The sequence below is a fragment of the Egretta garzetta genome, unplaced genomic scaffold (assembly GCF_000687185.1).
Source record: "Egretta garzetta isolate BGI_Z169 unplaced genomic scaffold, ASM68718v1 scaffold7, whole genome shotgun sequence".
NCBI classification, from domain to species: domain Eukaryota; kingdom Metazoa; phylum Chordata; class Aves; order Pelecaniformes; family Ardeidae; genus Egretta; species Egretta garzetta.
The window spans coordinates 197,339-209,825 of NW_009260350.1; positions in this window are offsets into that span (position 1 = coordinate 197,339).

Consider the following 12,487-nt stretch of genomic DNA (forward strand, 5'->3'; position numbering starts at 1 on the left):
GGGACCTAGAATATAAACACAATCAGCTATCGGGTTAACACTATGTACCACTGACTTGTTTAGTGTGAATAAACCCAGGGGTTCACAGAGTGATTTTTGGTTTAATTGGATTGGACTCTATTAAAGAAGTTAGTATGTTACTTTGCATCCCCTTGTTTTGTCTGGTTTTTGAGCAATTTAGCCACCTGTCCAAAAGGTGTGCAAATGAGAACCAGTAAAAAAGACATTAATCCCTCTCTACACTGTACTGTACTCTCAGTGACCTGGGCTTTTTGGCTACAGTCATGCTCTCCTGATCTGCCTCTAGTCAGGTTTGCAAAAGCCAGTCTTACTCCTTTCTTTTCCAAAGAAGAAGGTTTCTACTATAAGAGATGGGAATTGCAAACAGCATATCTCTGAAAAAGAATTGATTGCAAAATGCAAAGAAGCTGGGCTCTAGGCTGTTGGAGGTTCTATTTAATCTGAAAAAACCACTTGTGCAGAAATAATGTCTTTTCTTGGCCCTCCCTCTCCTCCCATGGAACTTGTCAAGGTCTTTATGTACCAAATCCAGGTATAAATGTTGTTTAATTAACGCAGGGTTAGGAGTTAGGAATACTCTGAGTTATAATTATGGTTCTGCTGTTGATGCTCAAGGTCACATAGGACAGCTCACTGAATTTTTTCCTTAGTTTCTCATCTGTGAAACGTTTTCTCACAATTGTGAGGGTTAATGAGCAAAGGTTTAAACAGTGATATGGTAAACTAAGTTGTTGTGTGTACTGAATGTTTCTAGAAAGGCCACTCTGAAGAGCCTGAGTTCCAAACTAAATTTGCATTCTATGAAACAATAACTGTCTCCATCATTAATACAGTGCTGGAGCAGGATTTACCACCTCAGACCAGGACTGACATTCTCTGCAGGAGATACGTGAACATAGCCACAAACTGCTGTTGGTGCCACGACTTGTGTTGCCCAGGTGCTCCAAATCCAAACCCTGCAGCTAATGCATAACTGAAATAAGACACATTCCTGTTTTGGTTTTATGTTAGAAGTATGGAGCCTTTTGTAAGTATGTGGATTTTGGAATGACGTTCTCAATTCTACAGACTTAGAAGCCCCAGCTTCTCTTGTAAGAAGCTACTTTTTATATTTGCTCTCGAGAATTATAAACCAAGGATAAATAATCAATGACATTCTCTTTATAGCACCAGCACTTTCTAAATTGAGAGCAATTTGTAGTGGAATTGATGTTTTGCTATTAATCTGTGTTGGGAGACTGAAGGACATGTTCTTCTCCATTCATCTTCCCCCAGAATCCCTGGAATAGGTATGAGTCTCATTTAAAAGGGAAAAAAAACCCCAAACCACCTTCAAACTAGAGCTTCAAGGAATGCTGTTGCTGTGCTGGTAAGCTTAGTTGGCAAGTAGAAACAGGATATTTCGGAGAGGTAACAAAACATTTTAAAATACTCTACAAATCTAGACAGATGAGACAACCTTGTAAACTGCCAAGCAAGCCAAGATTGAGCAGACTTTCCAGTCAGCATAACAATTCATTGGGATTAGCAAATGCAACTGCAGTCACTCTGATTTACTAATAGCTCGTATTTAAGTCACCATGAAAATTTCTGTTGGATTGAGGCTGTATTCTGAAAGATACAGTAAGTTCATGTCCCCGGTGTTCCTATATGCACTCAACAAGGGTGCAAGTAGTCATACAACTCAACTCCAAAAGCCAAGTCCACAATATAGGATATTTTCATCCCACATTTAGGTCCACTGACTTTAGTGTTACTAGTGGGTTGAATTTTTAGCCATGTGTATCAGAATTTAACTTCGAACACTACAGAATTTAACCTGATGAAACAAATGAAAAGCCTTGAACTAAAAAGGAAGCCTTCTAAATCACTAACTGTGCACTTTGCTTGTCAAAGAAAATGCTTACTAAGTTGTCGTGAATACATTAAATGAAAGCTACTTACTTCTCAGTCTAGTGGACAGGGAATCAATTAGGAAGTTAACAATCCTGAAATGACAGTTCTAGATCATCCTAGTGTAAATGGGAGAGATTTACACCAACACAAGAGACTGGTGCAGACTAGTGCCAGCAGTAGGTTGGGCAGATCTTTAGCAGTGGTGTGTTTTCAGAGCTTTTTGCTTCTTTGGGGGCATATTCCATTCTGGATAGTAATTTAATCTACATGCAAATTCTTTATATTCTGTATTTTGGGAAATGTCTGCTTCTTATAGAATAGAAGACAGATCCAAACAGAAAGCTCAGCTTCATAAGTTCAGAGTTCAAAGGGAAATCCTTAATGTGCCCTGAGCTGCAATCTCTCTTAACTTGTTTCTATTACATTTTTAATTGGCACATCAGTGTACAGATGATAGTTCTCATTTTGGGCGAGCCCTCCTTTCTTTGTCATCTTCTTTGGTGGGACTGCAATCCAATGTTTGAGTCAGTGCACTTCTCTGCAAAGAAGGGAACTTCAGTTCATACAAATTTTGATAATCAGAGTTGTAGTATTTCTTTGTATTGTAGGGAGTCCTTAAACCCCTCAACTGAGGCTCAGACCCTTGTGTATTAGGTATGATGAAAACATCTTCAACTACTTATAATCTAAACATTATAGACAGACAAGAAAGGAATAGATGCTTATAGGTGAATGAGTGAAATAAAGATGAAGGACTAAAAACCACTTGCATGCATGCTTAAGTGTTGTGTTGAATGTAGGGGCACAGACTTATTATCAGGCTTCTTTTGTTGCCTGAAGTAATTGATCTTTATGTACTGTTAATCCACAGCAAATGCAAGGTAAAGCAATTTAATGTGAATTTATTCCATACTGAGTTAAATTAAATGACATTACCTTGCATTTGTCATGTTCGAGATGTGTGCAAACAGACTTACTAGTGTGGCTCACCTGATGCATGGTAATGTGGTGTGTGTGAGCTCTCAATCTTAAGTGATTTGCCCATGATGACGTGGGAAATTGATAGCAGAACCAGAAATTGAACACAGATTTTCCTTCTCTCAATCCAGTGCCTTAACTATAGTAGGGCAAAGTATTATATGTTGGGGGGGGGGGGGAATCATTGTTTTGTTTGGTTTTTAAAACCTAGAACTGTAAGATGGTGTGGAGTTGGTCTTCCTACCAATCTTTTGAATATTGCAAATGCCCAGTCACAATTTTAGACCTGTTTGAGTGCCAGTGACTTAGGGAATATTTGTTGTTTCCCACATATTCCCTGAAATTACTGTTCCTCCTTCAACTGCTGTCAGCAGTAAGGAATGACTTGAATAGAAGAGCTGTGTAACTGAATGTCTAACTCAACTAATTGAATTGATAGTATGAAAGCTAACCTAGATTTTGTAGGCTCTGTTGTAACTTTAGTGTCTTGTTTTTTCACTAAATCTTTGTTCCTAGAAATCAATATCTGAACTTATGTCTTGAGTCTGGAGTGGGGTACCACTTTCAGGTTTTAATTTTTTTTTAAGGTGCTTGCTTGAGGAAGTAGATGCCAAAGTAAACTTCAAAGGAACTCCAGACTTCAGTGTTGGAAGAATGAATGGAGAGCACGAGCTCTCTTTGGGTTTCATGAGAGATAAATGGACTAAGTAAAAAAACAGCTACCAAAATTTTAAGTCATGAAACAGGAAAGGCTTTTCTTTATCACCCACAAAAATAATCAGATATTTTCAATTGTTCAGCGTGGCAGAAACTCTGAGAGCAAGTGCCAAACAAAACCATGGAATGTGTTGGCTTTTTCAGCATTATGAATATACCTTATGAATACCATTATTAATATTTTAATGTAAATTAAGCCAGCTTTGTACCATTCACCTTTTGCCTGGACACAGTACCTGAGTTTTCTGTGAGCAGAACATAAGCTCACAGTGATTCTCTGAGGTTATGCTCTCGGTTCCACCCCAAGAGACAAAATGAATGAGCAAAGAGGGAAAAAAAAAAAATAGGAAAACTTAAAAGGGAAAACAGATTCTGGAAGATTCCCATGTCTCCTGAGAGAGTCCTATTTTTTATCCCGAACATCTTTTTCAAAACAAGATCCTTCAGCTGTTGTGAATGAGCCTTTGGGAACAGATTTGGCTTTCAGCCCAATCTGCTGCTCTGTGTCCCTGTACGAAGGCGATGTGCTCTGGATCACCAAGCCTGGGGCCCGGAGGGGGACAGTGCTCCTGGGCTGCAGCCTGAGGCCACATTGACTGTTGCAGTCAGCAGCAGCAACACTGGTTTAATGTTTTCCTGCCTGGTCCCTTGACACCTTCACCCTCCACATATTCCTGTGTCAGTGTGGTACCTACTCAGATGTGTACAGCTCTGCAAATAACCATGTTGGCTATAAAACAAACTAGAGAACTATTTGGCTAAAAAGAAAAAAAAAAAAACAAAACAAACCCAACCAAAATCCAAACTTAAAAATAGTTATGTGACATAACTGCAAAGTGGTGGAGAACAGGAGCAGGAACCTTGGCTGTAAGGGGTTGTGGTAATGGCTGTAATGGTTAAAGCACATAAGTGAAAAACCACAGTTGCTTGCTCTGTGGTAGTGGATAATGACTGGCTGTACAGAATTGACACCTTGTGTCACATCTAGCCTCTTCCTGTGTTTTGTTCCCATCTATAAAAAGAGAGGATAACCCTTGGGTAAGAATGTTTCAAGGTTTGATTGGTGTGCCAAATTGTGCTGCACAATTGTGGGGCTGAACTCTGCTACAAATGTTTGGCCTCGTTGACTTCAGGTGTAATGCAAAGTTGAACATCGGGCCACATCTTTCCTGAAAGGTGAAATATTTAAATTAATTTAAAGGCTGCTTGGCACCATTGATCTGCTCTCAGGGTTTATGTGAATGAAGCTTTTACTGGGTGGCCTCTCTACTCGTACTGCAGTTTTGGAGACCTGGAAGTGCTCTGAGCTGAGATGTGCTGAAGGAAGGAGGTAACTGGTGTCTCGCTGATGTTCCAGTGAGTCCCTCCCAGCTCCTGGGTTCCATGTGGACCGTGGGGTCACTTCATGCAGCCACTGGCAGCCATAAATGCTCTTGAGCTTCCTGCAGTCACATAGTGAGCTTGGGTAAGTGCTTTTATAATAAATCAGTCTCATGCTTGCTAATAGCTTTTTGGCTGCTGTGTCTACAAACTGGTGCCTTCTCCAGGCAATTTTTATATGCCCTCTGCAAAGTTGTCAGACTGACTGCTGGCTCTTAAATAATCAACCAAGCCTTGCTCTTGGGCTCAGAATTTCTCTTCAGTACTGTTGTAATCTGAAAGTTTGCTGCAATTAGTGCAAATACACAGTGTAAGAGAGAAAATAAAAGGCTGTTCTCAGATGTCCTGTAGAGTGAACAACTGAAATGAGTGTGGAAAGAGCCAGGAAAACTGGCATTTTTCCCTGGCTGCACGCCGTATGGAAGAGACAGTGCCTTGGAAGGGAAGGAGCAGAAAAGTTTGCCATTGGCTCTGATGAATCCCAATCCTGCTTCTACTGAGGTTGTTGGGAATCCTCCCATTGTCTTCAGTGTGAGCAAGAAAGATCTTAGGTGAGGATGGATGACTCTTTCCTTACTTGAATGAAGTCTCTTGCCTATTTATGGGCCTGCTTCTATTGAAACCGAGCCTGTTTTAGCCTTTTTGGGTTCTTAGGGACCTGTTTGTATAAAGCAACTTACCTACCTATCTTTTTTTTTTTTCTATTGTGTGTATTTTTTGTATGTTCTGTTGGAAGGTGAAGCCTCTGTAGAAGGGGATACAAAAACTGATTTTTAAATAGTAATAAACCAAAAGAGAATTAAACTCTGCAGGCTGCATGCATTCATTTCCCGGAGACTGAGAGTAGAGACCATGAGTGCACAGAGAGACAGCCTGTATTGCTCGTATCTCAAAATCTTCCTCTCTTCAGGGACAGTTCCTGCCTTTGCCTATCTCCACAGCTCTATATGAAACCCCATAGTGTCATGGGCAGGTTGCACACTGTGTATCAGGATGGCCTTATTTTGACTAGAAAATCCTTTCTCTGCTGGTTTGTGATGAATTTGCCTGCAATTTTTTAGCATAAGTGGAGGGAGTAACAATTATCTACATGAAATTCGGTATTGTCCTCACTGAAGACCTGGAAGGCAGTGAAAATAAAAATGAGGCAGGATATATAAATATATTTTTGCAATGCTTCTAGCCTGCCTACCTCAGGTGCTAGGTCATTAGTCAAATGCAATGTGTTCTAACTCAACATCATTATATTCTAAAGAAATAAGTGAAGAATGAGGTGAAACTTCACTAAGACTTTGTTCCTTCCTGGTCTTTTTGCCTCCTTGTAATGTTACCAGTTTGAGCTCTAACTTTCTAGAAGAATGGCACACTCAAGACCGAAATAACAGCAGAGGTTTGCCCTATTCTGTAAACATACTTAAGGAACAGAGTCTTTGCTTTTGTAAATCGATGTAAAAAGTCCACATGTGTATATGAGTCATGAAAAAGGCTATCTCTGCATGCCTATGGCATGTGTGCAACCCAAAGAGGAAAAAAAAAAAAAAAAAGAGGTTTGCTTTTTGACACAGGAAAGAAAGGGCAACTTTCCAAAATAAAGAACTCCTCCCACAGCCTTCAGGCAAACACCTGGGGAGAGAGGTCTTTCACAGTACCTGTGTGCCAATGGTTTTATCTGCTTTCAGGTCAGCTAAGAAAGTAAAATCCAGAGGGGAGAGCTCTGCATTGTAAATGTCCGTGGATCCTGCGCTTTTATGAGGAAACACTAGTAGCTTTACTGAAAGGTTTGGTCTTGCTTCTCTGCTCATGTGTTGAATTGCAAAGAGACCGATTAAAAAATGGGTCTCTGCTCTTATGTTGATGCCTCCAATCCTAGTCTCAAAATCCTAGATAGATAAGGAAATATATGTTTGGGGTTTTTTTATGTGTACAAGTTTATAACCTTATTGCCTTTCTGTTGGCATGGGATATGGGCCACTTGCTTACAGTGAGTGGTTGTGCTATTTAGATGTGGTTTATTTTCCACGGGCACTGGAAGTTTTGCATGTTTAAGTGCAACTCTGTAACCTCATGCTTTGCACAATAGAATCTAACTCTCTTACTTCAATAATATTCCATGATTATTGAAGTTTAAACAGGAGAGTTTTGGGCTATCACTTCTGTTTGATTGAGAAATCAGCTTCCATACTGAGTGAAAGATTGGTAGAAGGATATTTCATAGTCCCATCCAATTCACTGGAAGTAAATTTGAACAGAAATCAGAACAGAAATCTTCATTCCCTTTGACTCAAATCTCCGGATGTTTTGGTGCTGCCTTTCTCATGTTTCTCATGTTCAGATAAACCATTATTTTTAGATCAATGTTTTCTAACAAGAAGGAATGTTGGTTTATCTGACTGCTTAGCTTTGCTAGTTACTGCTGTGCACAACAGTGACTTAAGAAACAAGAATGTTACAAAGGCACTTTTATACCCTAAAAAAAAACCAACAAAAAACCCCCAAGACATTCTGTTTTTCTTCCTGCATTAATGCTTCTTTGTGCTTTTCATCTAAGTTAGTACTACACATGTAAAACGAGAGCATCTTAAGACCTTCCATGCATATCCCTCTTCATGATTCCTTCCCCTCTTGAGTACCATTTCATAAGGTATGTATTGCATGTCTGAAGCTTTCAAAGCACTTTGCAGACATTTAATCCATTCTGCCTCTGTGACATAAGTAGTATTAACATGGGAAACTGAGGCAGAAGCTTGCCTAATCGAACAACAAATTGGTAAAAGGATTTAGCGTAAGGCTCCTGTTCTTGACTCAGAGACTTATGTGGCTCTGAGTAGATCACAGTATCTTTCAAAATAGCTTCCCTTCCTCCACCCTTAAAAATGCATGCTCTGTTTTTTGTCAATAGCAGCCTGCATCTGTAGGAAAAAAAAACCAAAACAACACAGTGCAAGTGGGGGCTGAAACATCTTTAGGCAGCTGTACCTTCTTCCTAACAATATTGCGACAGTTTTATGGTATCTTGCTGGGAGAGACACCCATTGGATAGCAGGTAAAAGCAGTGTCTGTGATCCAGATACTGATTCCAGAATGCTCTGGCAGGAGAAAGAGCTAAGGGCCACGATCCAAGCCGAGTCCTTTCCGACAGCCACAATGGACCAGTGTGAACACGAATGTCTATGGGCAGTTGGGCCCATCAAAACCGCTGAGGGAATTGTGGAAAGGCACTGGGCAGTTTGTGACAAAAAGGACAAAGAAGTGTTGCTGTTCGAGAGGACTCCGTGTGTGAAATTTCTTAAGTCAGTGATTGCTGAGTATTTAGTGCTAATCTCTTAATGCTAGAAAAGTGTAGCTTCATGCTTCTCCCCCAGTAAACAATAGGACCCAGATTGCCCCCCTGAGGCCTCTATCTTTTTACTACAGCCCACACAGAAAGCTGATCTGAGAAAGCACTTTGAGTTAGTAGAGCAAACCCTCTGAACCAGTCTGAACCAGTTCAAATATCACATATGGTTGTTTTGCTTCTGCAGACTTCCTTGTTAGTCCTTGGAGGCTGTGGCTGGCATTTACTTAGCAATAGCTCATGCTGTCAGATTGAAGGGGGAGGGGAAGCCTCTCCTTGAACATGTCAGCAGGGGGATGCAACAGTGCAATCAGATATTTCTCTCTATCTTCCACACTGACTCGTTTGTAGTGACTGTCTCTGTCTTGATTTTCGGTTATACTCGGCTCAATTTCGTAAACTCAACATCTGATCCCTTTGTTGCAGCCCTGATGTTTTCTTCTTCTATTCAGATTTTTTCTAGGTTAGGAAAAAAATTTATTTGTTTCTGGCTCCTACATCATCACTTACAGGAGGCTTTTTACAGGTGAGACCCACAGTTATTTTCATGATCCAGACAGAGGCAACAAGGGAGTAAAAAACCCTGCTTTTGTTGGAGTTGCAAGTACTTAATAGTGTTTAGTTGTATCTGGTGCTTACAGTTTTTTAAGCTTTAAGCACAAATTGCTCTAATATTCTGTTCACAGTGGATGAGACCTCAGAGTGGACTATCTTCATTCTCAGGCATCGCAGTTTATGAAGTAAGCAGAAAAATGGGAGAAGTGGTGAACTGGAAAGAAAAAAGGTTTAGAAAAACTAGTTTTGATGAAAAATTGGAAGAATTATTTTGGTTTGCCTAGAAAGAAGAAAGGGGAAGGTATGGGAACGTGCCCTGTTACAAGGAGGGCAATGGTCAGCTTTTTCCATTTTAAGCAATCCATGTTAATTTGGCTAGGAAAGAATACTTAGATGAGAAAATTGATTTTGCTTACTCCCCCCAGTATCTTATTTAGTAAGATTAAGTGATTAAGTGTGTTAGTTCTTTCGTAGGAAGTTAGATGAACTTTTGCCGGGGAAGATCTGAACGTACTTGGCTGTGGCAAGAGGAAGGTGGGTTTGATGACTTCTTGCAGAGTCCTTCCAGAGCTGTACATCTGTGGTTGCCTCCCTTTGCACAGCACGCTGTGCTATATGTTAGCTTCCTTGTATTTTTCTTCTTTAAGAAAACTCTCTATACGCTTTGAATTTTTCCACAGGTGAAAAAGTAGAACAAACAAACAAGAAAGAGCAGTTGACAGACAGGAGAGAGAAAAAGCAGACATCATTGTTCATTCTGGAACCTGTATGAAGTAAATAGCAGAAAGGTACCAGCTCACAGCTGAAACTGGTTCACACTGAGTTTAGGAAGGAACTTAATGTCCCTCATTCCTAAAAATAGCTTATGTATTCTCCTGTGAAGCATTTGTGGATGTGTTGTGGTACATGTATGTGTATATACCTGAAGACTAATACATGTAAGCTATGTGAGGGTGTAGCTGCAGAACTGTTAGCTTACTTACAGTTTGGGTAGCTACTTTAAAATCAAACCCTGGGAAGTAATGTCAGGTTTAATCTCTGAAAGTGTAGCAGTGTAGCAGCAAATCCATTCCCAAACAGCAGAAAGAGCAATTGAGCCTGCCTTTGACAGCTGCCACCTGGCATCCTATTAAACTCAACTCTGAAACTGCCAGGCATGAATCTTCCCTCATCCTGGAGAAGCTAGAGATGAAAGAAAAAGTTATGCTTGGAAGTCAGTTGTGGAAAAGACTTTGATCTTTACCATTAATATGAAGGGGTTTGCATTTCTCCCAGATTCCCCACTGTCCTTCTGTGGACTAGAAACTCAAATTGTTTGGAACTTGGCTGGGTGTAATGAGAAGTGCAAATTTATCTTGTTACATAACAGGAGAGAGAGCTGGGAAGGTCTGAGATGATTTTCCACAGATTACTGCCCAGCCTGCAGTTCTTGGATCAGTACGTACGGGAGGAGGTGCTTTCTGTGCAAGATGGCATGGAAGCATTAGTCTCATGAAATGAGCTAAAAGAAATTAATTGTACAGGTTGGCAGCCCTCTGCAAACTCTTTTGGACACAGTGTGCCTCTGGATGCATGTGTGGCCCTGCAGTTTCTGACGGAATGGAATTTGTCCCATGAAATCTCTTATTAAGAGCTATTACAAACAGAAGGCCTGATTCAATAGCCCTTATTAAAAAATTTTGCTTACTCCAGTTAACCTTGCCTTCACAGAGAGTGACTGAGCGTCTGTGAAGACCATGAGTATAGCGCCATAAAGCAGACATCTTAGCTGGTGGTGTTGGTCAGGACTGACACACACAGTTGTTTGGTTTGTTGGAGGGTTGGTTTTTTTTATGACCTGGCTGCAGATTTTTCAATCTGACATTATTAAACTAAATTTACTGTAGTGTTAAATCGTATTGTTAAAGCATGAATGACACACAAGTGCTAAGGCTTATGGTTTCACGTTCAGTGGTAGTGCTGCTTAATTGACCTATTTTCCTCATTACCCCTCTGTCGTGCTGGTACCTCTGGGTTTTTGTGGCTCCATTGTGGACTGGACAAAGCAGACGACCTGGCTGTAAAGGGTTAAAGTGTGTGTGACCTAGTAAAAAAAGGGCAAAAGTTGGGTTGGATTGGCACTTGGAGCCTGCTTGTCACTCAAGTACCTGTAGCAGCCCAACAGAGAGCACTGCCAGGATGGAAACATCTGGGAGCGGAAGGGAAGGGCTGCTGCACCAGCAAGCACTGCCCCCAAAAGTGATTAATCAAACACAGAATACAACACACAGCTTCCTGGCATAGAAACACTTTTTGTGTTCAATGGTTTCCATGTGATTTCATGTAAAAGGAGGGAACTTCCCTGTCTTCTTCTGAGAACGAAGGTTTGATTTTACTGTTCCCATAAGGGGGAACACCCTCTAAGGCTTGTTTAAAGTTTTAGAAGGCAGGCAGGCATTCCTTATTACAGTGCCAGATGCACGGGGAATCGCTGCTCCTAACATGCATGCTCGGTGATTGGAGTCGGTGGTCTTCGGCGGTCCTCAGTGGATGTTGTAGAGGGGTCTCTCAGTGTCCTTTTCCATGAACTCTGAGCCTTTCCTCCATATATGGTCATAAGCTGGCTCACGAGTGGCAAGGCCTGGTCCTTCTGCGCTTATCTTGGGTGTCTGCTTATCTTGGGAGTCTGCTTCTCATCTTAGTGCCTGCTGACTTCTTCAGAGTGACTTAATGAACTTATTCAGGATCTGTTAACCTTGTTCCTAAGATATACTATTTGAAAAGTTCCTAGACAGGTCTGCACTTCTTACTGGGAGTTATATTTTACAGCTGTCAGCTACAAGCCACAGGCTGAACTTTTAAAAAAAAATCTGTAAATCTTACATTCTGTATCAGTACCTCATGTAACAGAAAGGAAGGGGAAGTGCAAAGAAGTGAAGCAGACAGAGTGGCCAAGGTCAGAAGGAACTCCGTGGGAAAGCCAGAAATAGCACCTTGTGCTGCAGGCCTGTGCCTTGGCTACAAACCCATCAGTTGGCCCAAGCCACCTTTAGAGAGCTCGTGGTTGAACAGGACCAAGTATTCAGCTGCTTGCTTTTCACTGCTGTAAAATAGAAGCATTGCTGGTGACTCCAGACGCTCACCTACAGTCACTGGCGCTGCAGTATCTGATACCTCTGCCTGTTGGGGAGCAGTGTCTGTTGGAACCCATTTGAAATATCTACAGAGAGGCTTTATCATGGTGGCTGGATGCCTGCAATATAGTTACTCAAAAGCCTTTTTGGGCTGTTCACCTTGGTTTTATATAAGCAGGCATGGCTCTTAGAGTATGTGGAGTCAAAGGAAAGCAATCGATTAGCGGAGGCGAGAATGTAAACCTTTAATGTGGAGGTGCACAGCCGCCATGGTACCCCCCAGGCACGGTCTCTGTAGAGCTAAGGGAACCCAAAGGGAGAATCGGGGCAGGAGAATTTAGTCCTTCGTGGTAGTTCTCTAGGGGAGACAGCAATTTAGGTCCCTGAAGACACTGTTCCGTGGCGGGAGTCTCCTCTTCTGGCCCAAAAATTTCCTGCGGCTGTAGGGGACGGGCCCGGGGACGCAGAGTTGCGCTTCGGGAACGTTTTCCCG